Below are 8,999 nucleotides of genomic sequence, written 5' to 3'. Positions count from 1 at the left end.
TCTCTCTCCCCCCCACTCGCGCTCTCTCTCCCCCCCACTCGCGCTCTCTCTCCCCCCCACTCGCGCTCTCTCCCCCCCACTCGCGCTCTCTCCCCCCCACTCGCGCTCTCTCTCCCCCCCACTCGCGCTCTCTCTCCCCCCCACTCGCGCTCTCTCTCCCCCCCACTCGCGCTCTCTCTCCCCCCCACTCGCGCTCTCTCTCCCCCCCACTCGCGCTCTCTCTCCCCCCCACTCGCGCTCTCTCTCCCCCCCACTCGCGCTCTCTCTCCCCCCCACTCGCGCTCTCTCTCCCCCCCCACTCGCGCTCTCTCTCCCCCCCACTCGCGCTCTCTCCCCCCCCACTCGCGCTCTCTCTCCCCCCCACTCGCGCTCTCTCTCCCCCCCACTCGCGCTCTCTCTCCCCCCCACTCGCGCTCTCTCTCCCCCCCACTCGCGCTCTCTCTCCCCCCCACTCGCGCTCTCTCTCCCCCCCACTCGCGCCCTCTCCCCCCCCCACTCGCGCTCTCTCTCTCCCCCCCACTCGCGCTCTCTCTCCCCCCCCACTCGCGCTCTCTCTCTCCCCCCCACTCGCGCTCTCTCTCCCCCCCCACTCGCGCTCTCTCTCTCCCCCCCACTCGCGCTCTCTCTCTCTTCCAACAACAACATGCCCTCGAAACACGTTTGTTAGAACTTTTGAAGATAATATTCTGATTGCTTAGTCATAGATCTTATTCAAAGTTTCAAAGTAATCTAAAAATCAAGTGTGTACAGTGCGTATGCTCTTGCTTCCTTTGATTTTACTTGATGCATAACAGAGCTAGCTTCAGCCTCTTTCCTTGGGTGTTTCCGGTATCAATTTATCTTGAGATCTTTAACGAAAAATACATCAGCCCCCAGGTTTACAAAGTACTTTCACTTCATTCAGACTGGGTACGGTTTACTTCAGAAATAAATTTTAAAACAAGATTGGTCAGCAAATCTGGCACTTATTTATTTAGAAAATGATATTGCAACTTTCAGAGATCTGAAGACAAATTCAAATAAACTCATGATTGGATAAATAAAGTGATTTTCCAGGAATTCTAATTCAGTGCTTGAGCACTATTCAACAAAGTAGATAAATAAGGCTAAAGTATTTTTGCTGTTTGGATTTTAAACTTTCGAAACAGAAGTGTCTGCAGAATATTATTTCTGATTCTGAAACATCAGCAAAATATGAACTGAAACCAATGACTGCAGATGGGGGGTGCTGCAACTTACATTCAGGCATTTTTTGTTTTGTTTACATTTCTAATATTATTTAAAATAGTTATAAATATTAACACCGTATTATAGGGTTGTAATATGTGAGTTCACAGTGCTGGAATGTCCACTGCTATTGGAGGAAAGAAGCCAGAACTTGCCTGAAATTAACACAGACGGCAATGGCCAGTGTCAAAGGTTATAACAGATCAAGGGGACGTTGTACCCTTCTCAACAAATTCCACGTTAAACATGTTAAGTAACTTATATAAAATGTTCGGATAACAGAGGCACACATTAATATTTATGAAACTAATTCCCACATTTTTTCAAAATCTAACTATACAGTATAGTAAAACTTCACGAGGGTTGACTAGTCATCGAACTTAGCTTGTGCAGATGCTGACTAAATATATTGACTGACTGGGTAAGGGATCAGGTATAATCTGTATTAAACACATTAAAATACGGTAAATTTTAGACATAACTTCAGCATTCCAAATAAAAGCCAGAAGTATAAACATGGTCACTTACAGATGTGAAGTCCTTTAGATTTTCAACGGAAGAGTTTTATGGAAGAGAAAGAAAATAATTATTTTATAGATGTATTACTTTCTTACTGTGCTATTACAGAAATGACTCACGGAGCAATAACCCAGCTTTCAGCACAACACAAATTATCGTTAATATCCTACTTAATGTAACCAATGGATGTTGAATTTGCATGTGAATTCTGATGAGCCAGACATCCGTTTGGAATTCAGTGGTTCCACATCTCCACAAACACAAATACTGTGTATGCACATGTACATCATCTTTCTTAGTACTGAAGATTTAATGCAACTTTGATCAGCCAATCAAAAAGCATGATTGAATGAGCCAATGACAACAGTTCCTTTTCTTGCCCAGAGATGAAACATTTCACTTCTGCAGTGCTCCAACTTCACTGGAGGCATGAATGTGGCAGGTCAGCCAACAACTAAGTCTCAGCTTTAAAAAAATGCTTTTCCTTCACCTTTGTTCCTGAAGGCAGTGGCTCACGTTGGGGTCCAGTTCCACAGGACCTATAATCCTGTGGTACCTCGTCCATGTTGTCATTCTTCATGTGCACAGCCAGAGAGCGTTAGCACACTAATTGAATACAGACAGCAATATAGCCAAGCTTGATCCCAGTTTCACCTGACACCTGCACATTCTCGTAGGACAGGGATATCCAAACCCCTTCTCTTCCTATGCCATTCAGTTACTGATACCAGAACGTGAGGGCCACATATACACAAAAAAAGAACCCCCCACTGTTGCCACTATAACATTCGCAAACTGGCTTAGGATGGCCCAGAGTTTCTTAGCCTTTTCACGGTCTTTTGATGGCTCATAAGCTCCTGCAACGGCGAAATGGACGATAGAAGCTGTAAATTTCGCCGTCCAGCATGCCAATCTCACCGTGGCTTCCTTAGTCCAAAATGTCCTGGTATTCTAATTAGGATATGTCGCGGCGAATCATAAGTGGTGCGGCCAATGGCCAATGTTTGCTATTCTGAAGAAAAAAGGCAATAACAGGGATATTGTATAGAAGATTCAACCTTGATGAAATTTTAATCAGAACATGTGCTATTCTATCATACCTAGTGAGTTGTAGTACTGACATTTTACATACTTTGATATGCTGTTAGATTTTTACATCAGAAATCTTTTAAGTTGCTCCTTCGGTTTGCTGTTATAAGATCCCCTTGCTAAATAAATGCGACCTTATGAGACTATCAGACTCATGGAAGAATACGAACTCGGTACAGCTGCTCCACATCTGGTTGTCTCTGTACTTGCTGAAGAAGGTTGTTGTCTGGTGAAGTTACAAGCCATCAGGTAAAAGCCAGCCTCAGAGACACTGTCAAACAGTTGTCCCAGCTAGGTGAATTTCAGGTAAAACCTGGACGTGTGCTTTTCAGGGGGCCTGCCTGGTTATGCCGGACAAAGGTGTAGGAGCCATGGTCACCAAACTTAGATCTCTTCTCTGCTGCCCTGGAGTAAGGAACATTCTTGGCCAACATTTCATTGCTCTAGTTCTCCTCAATGTCTCTCCGGCATGCCTCGTCAGTCACCGAGCTCTGCTTGATGAAATTGGGCATCAGAAATTTGATCAGCTTGCTGAGCTGGAAGTATTCAGTCTTTCCTTCTGTGGGAAGTGGTCGGACAGGACCAGCTACTTGTTTCTGAGATAACCAGAGAGATACCTGGAGAGGAATCCGTCCTGATCTATTAAATAACAGCCCCTGTTGTCCCTAGGAAGCATTGTGTCATGATTCCTGGAAAACTGGTTCGCCAGGAGGGAATCAAGAGTTGCTGACCAGGGTGTCATGCTCGGTCACGTACACCTGCCTTTCAAAATTCTGCTCCACTACCTTGGGAAAGGAGGTGGACATCTCAGCAATAAGCAAGCTGCTGTGGCAATCAGCCATTTTTTTGAAGGAAAATAGGTTGTGAGGGGGACTGGGGGCGGAGGCTTTCTGTCAGCAGGTTTCAGCTCCCAGATGAGAGCCTGAACATCATTCACTTAGAAAATTAGTTCAAAATTCAAAGACAAGTTTAATTTGAGGTCCAACAATAATGTATTGAAGTTAGATTTGATCATCCCGCAGCCTATCATGTTGAGAAATATAAACGTACCTATTACAATTGGCATTTGTGAGGTTTTTTGTGTGTTTCTCTTTTTTTAATGATTTAATCTTATTCTGATTTTTGAATTCTCTTCTGGCTTCTGATTATATAATAAACTATGAGTGAAGTTGCTGTATGATTTAACACCTGCAAAAGAGGCAGTATTCGGCTAGGGATCAGGCTCTCCTGGAGCTAAGTAAACAAGCTCAGGAAAATTCGAACTATATTGCAAGGAAACCGATCTTGGAGCAGTAACTCATGCCGCTACCCAGTCAACTAGGGCCCAGCATCGGCATTATTTTACAGTGTAAGTCGCAGTGGTGATAAAAGTAGCTTTAATTCAGGAAACTCACAACCGCCATTGATTTTAATGAGGGCGGAGCTATGATAATTAATTTCTCACTGTTTTCGCGAGGGTGATAGCAGAGTGGCGTAAGGATGGCATAAGTCACACACCATAATTTCCTGGGGCTTTTGCACCTTAAAGTAGGCCCTACGATGATTGCCATAGCTGAAGTCACCCAAGAAATTTTGGGCCGGTGTTACAGCATTTTCCTCCCCCGCACCCACCCCCCCATTCTAGGTAGCACTTTTCTACCCCTGTCCCAGTTCGAGGGAGCACTGGAACTGTTCTCACTCTCCTCCAATTTAAGCCTTCTCTTTTCTGCCCTCAGTGCAACTCCCAGCTTCTCCCCACTTGGTGGCCCTGGGGGTTCTTACTTCCTCCTGCTACTGTTGTTCCAAGCGATTGAATACCCCTGCACACTGGGGGCTGGAATTCCTGATATCAGGAGAATTCCAGTGTATTTACAATGGCATGAGGGCAGAACTGGCTAAAGTGGACTGGAAAAATAAATTAAAGGGTAAGACAGTTGAAATGCAGTGGCGGACATTTAAGCAGATATTTCCTAATCTCAACAAAAATATATTCCAGTGAGAAAGAAAGATTTTAAGAGAAGAGAGCACCATCCGTGGCTAACTAAGGAAGTAAAGGATGGTATCAAATTGAAAACGAAGGTATACAATGTTGCCAAGGTTGGTGGGAGGCCAGAAGATTGGGAAATTTTTAAGAACCAGCAAAGGATGACTAAAAAATTAAGAGAGAGAGAGAGATGAATTATGAGAGTAAACTGGCAAGAAATATTAAAACAGATAGTAAGAGCTTCTACAGGCATATAAAAAGGAAGAGAGTAGCTAAAGTAAACATTGGTCCCTTACAGGATGAGACTGGGGAATTAATAATGGGGAACGGGGAAATGGCAGAGATCTGAACAAATATTTTGCATCTGTCTTCATGGTAGAAGACACTAACAACACCCCAATAATGGATAATCAAGGGGCCACAGGGAGGGTGAACTAAAGACAACCACTATCACTAAGGAAAAAGTACTTGGCAAAATAATGGGACTAAAAGATGACAAGTCCCATAAGAAGTAGGAGCAGGAGTAGGCCATACGGCCCCTCGGGCCTGCTCCACCATTCAATAGGATCATGGCTGATCCGAACCTAGACTCACGTCCACTTCCCTGCCCGCTCCCCATAACCCCTAATTCCCTTATCAGCTAGGAAACTGTCTATCTCCGTTTTAAATTTATTTAATGTCGCAGCTTCCACAGCTCTCTGAGGTAGCAAATTCCATAGATTTACTACCCTCTGAGTGAAGAAGTTTCTCCTCATCTCAGTTTTGAAAGGGCAGCCCCTTATTCTAAGATTATGCCCCTTAGTTCCAGTCTCACCCATCAGTGGAGACATCCTCACCGCATCCACCCGATCAAGCCCCCTCACAATCTTATATGTTTCGATAAGATCGCCTCTCATTCTTCTGAATTCCAATGAGTAGAGGCCCAACCTACTCAACCTTTCCTCATAAGTCAACCCCCTCATCTCCGGAATCAACCGAGTGAACCTTCTCTGAACTGCCTCGAGAGCAAGTATATCTTTTCTTAAATATGGAAACCAAAACTGTACGCAGTATTCCAGGTGTGGCCTCAGCAGTACCCTGTATAACTGAAGCAAGACTTCCCTGCTTTTATACTCCATCCCCCTTGCAATAAAAGCCAAGATTCCATTGGCCTTCCTGATCACCTGCTGTACCTGCATACTAACCTTCTGTGTTTCATGCACCAGGACCCCCAGATCCCTTTGTACTGTAGCACTTTGCAGTTTCTCTCCATTTAGATAATAACTTGCTCTTTGATTTTTTTCTGCCAAAGTGCATAACCTCACACTTTCCAACATTATATTCCATCTGCCAAACTTCTGCCCACTCACTTAACCTGTCTATGTCCTTTTGCAGGTTTTTTATGTCCTCCTCACTCACTGCTTTCCCTCCCATCTTTGTATCATCGGCAAACTTGGATATGTTGCACTCGGTCCCTTCCTCCACATCGTTAATATAGGTTGTAAAGAGTTGGGGTCCCAGCACTGACCCCTGCGGAACACCACTAGTCACTGATTGCCAACCCGAGAATGAACCATTTATCCCAACTCTCTGTTTTCTGTTAGATAGCCAATCTTCCACCCATGTCAGTATATTACAGGAAACTTTGTGCTATCCGGAGGTGAGCTGTCCGGCAATCTGGAGCCACCGGCAAAAATCAGCAGCCGTTTTTTATTCTTTTTGTTTGTTTTTTTTGCTTTGTTTGAACAGTCAAGCTGTGCAAGATCTGTAGCTATAGCAACAGCTTCAGCTACAGAGGTTTAGGGCCACACCCGAGTGTTTAGAAGCTGTGCAACAGTGTTTGTTGTCAAATACGGAGATAAGAATCTCCGTATCTCTCAACATTAACTCTGGAGAGTACGGCAGTTTTGAGGCAACGGCAGCAGCTCGGTCCCGTGGGTGCCGGATAGCACAAAGTTTCCTGTACCCCCAATCCCGTGATTTTTATCTTGTGCAGTAATCTTTTGTGTGGCACCTTGTCAAATGCCTTTTGGAAGTCCAAATACACCACATCCACTGGTTCCCCTTTATCCACCCTGTTTGTTACGTCCTCAAAGAATTCGAGCAAATTTGTCAAACATGACTTCCCCTTCATAAAACCATGCTGACTCTGTCCGATTAAATTATGCTTATCCAAATGTCCTGTTACTGCTTCCTTAATAATGGACTCCAACGTTTTACCAACCACAGATGTTAGGCTAACTGGTCTATAGTTTCCAGCCTTTTGTCTACTTCCCTTTTTAAATAAGGGCGTTACATTAGCAGTTTTCCAATCTGCTGGGACCTTTCCTGAATGCAGGGAGTTCTGGAAAATTACCACCAATGCATCCGCAATCCCCACCGCCACTTCTCTCAAGACCCTAGGATGTAAGCCATCGGGTCCAGGGGATTTATCCGCCTTTAGGCCCATTATCTTACCGAGTACCACCTCCTTAGTGATTTTAATCGTGTTTAGCTCCTCCCTCCCTATAGCCCTGTTTGTCCAGTGTTGGGATATTTTTAGTGTCCTCTACTGTAAAGACTGATACAAAATATTTGTTCAGCGTTTTTGCCATCTCCATGTTCCCCACCACTAATTTCCCAGTCTCGTCCTCTAAGGGACCAACATTCACTTTAGCCACCCTTTTTCTTTTTATATAACTGTAGAAACTCTTGCTATCTGTTTTTATATTTTTTGCTAGTTTACTTTCATAATCTATCTTCCCTTTCTTAATTAATCTTTTAGTTATTCTTTGCTGGCTTTTAAATGCTTCCCAATCTTCTATCCTCCCACTAGATTTGGCTACTTTATATGACCTTGTTTTCAGTCGGATACTATCATTTATTACTTTACTTAGCACGGATGGCTGTCATTTCTTTTACGCCCCTTTTTCCTCAGTGGAATATATTTTTCTTGAAAGTTGTGAAATATCTCCTTGAATGTACACCACTGTTCATGTACCGTCTTACACTTTAATCTATTTTCCCAGTCCACTTTAGTCAACTCTGCTCTCATACCATCATAGTCCCCATGACCAAATGGCCTGCATCCCAGGGTCTTAAAAGAAGTGGCTACAGAGATAGTGGATGAAATAACAACAGAAAATGCTGGAAAAACTCAGCAGTCCAGGGCAGCATCCGTGGAGAGATACAGAGTCAACGTTTCAGGTCGATGACCTTTTGTCAGAACTGGAAAAAAGCAGGAAATGGAAAGTAGGTTTGGGGGCTGGGAAAAGGGGGGGGGGGGGAAAGAGAGAAAGAACAAAAGGGAAGGTCAGTAATAGGATAGAAAGCAGGAGAGATTAAGAGACATTGAGAGATATTCAAGGCGAGAGGAGGTGGTAATAGGACAGGTTAAGGAACAAAGGATGGCTCTAGATGGGGTGTGAATTGCGCTGGCAGAATGAAGGACAGCTGCCATGTGGGAGGGAAGAAGGAAAAAGGGGGCCAAACAAAAATTGTCGATTAAAAAAAAATATATATATATATATGATAGGGGCCGAGGTTATGATCTGAAATTGTTGAACTCTATGTTGAGTCCAGAGGGCTGCAGAGTGCCTAATCCAAAGATGAGGTGCTGTTCCTCAAGCTTACGCTGAGCTTCCGTGGAACAGTGCAAGAGACCGAGGACGGTGAGGTCTGAGTGGGAATGGAGCGGAGAATTAAAGTGACAGGCCACCGGGAGCTCGGGGTCCCCTTTACGGACTGAACGGAGGTGTTCCGCAAAGTGGTCACCCAATCTGCGTTTGGTCTCCCCAATGTAGAGGAGGCCACGTCGTGAACAGTGAATACAGTATACTAAATTGCAAGAAGTACAAGTAAATCGCTGTTTCACCTGGAAGGGGTGTTTGGGGCCCTGGACAGTGGGAAGGGGAGAGGTATAACGGCATGTGTTGCATCTCCTGCGCTTGCACGGGAAGGTGCCGGGCGAAGGGGAAGGGGTGCTGGTGGTGGTTGAGGAATGGACTAGGGTGTCGCGGAGGGAGCGGTCCCTACGGAATGTTGAAAGGGGAGGTGAGGGGAAGGTGCGTTTGGTGGTGGGATCACGCTGGAGGTGGCGGAAATGGCGGAGGATTATCCGTTGAATGTGGAGGCTGGTGGGGTGAAAGTTGAGGACAAGGGAACTCTAACGTGGTTCCGGGAGGGAGGGGCGGGGCGAGGGCAGAAGTGCGAGAGATAGAACGGACACGGTTGAGGGCCGTGT

The 8,999-nt window shown here is 45.1% G+C and overlaps 1 pseudogene; it reads right to left on the bottom strand.

The window, feature by feature from the left end:
- Nucleotides 1-1,774: 1,774 nt before the first annotated feature.
- Nucleotides 1,775-4,420, bottom strand: LOC147108576 (BTB/POZ domain-containing protein KCTD8 pseudogene; annotated as a pseudogene).
- Nucleotides 4,421-8,999: the final 4,579 nt, after the last annotated feature.

The sequence above is a fragment of the Somniosus microcephalus genome, chromosome 13 (genome assembly GCF_052327205.1).
Source record: "Somniosus microcephalus isolate GS21.2 chromosome 13, FLI_Smic_1.0, whole genome shotgun sequence".
Lineage (NCBI taxonomy): Eukaryota > Metazoa > Chordata > Chondrichthyes > Squaliformes > Somniosidae > Somniosus > Somniosus microcephalus.
Note: the sequence above shows the minus strand (reverse complement) of the source record. Positions and strands in the feature narration are given on the sequence as shown.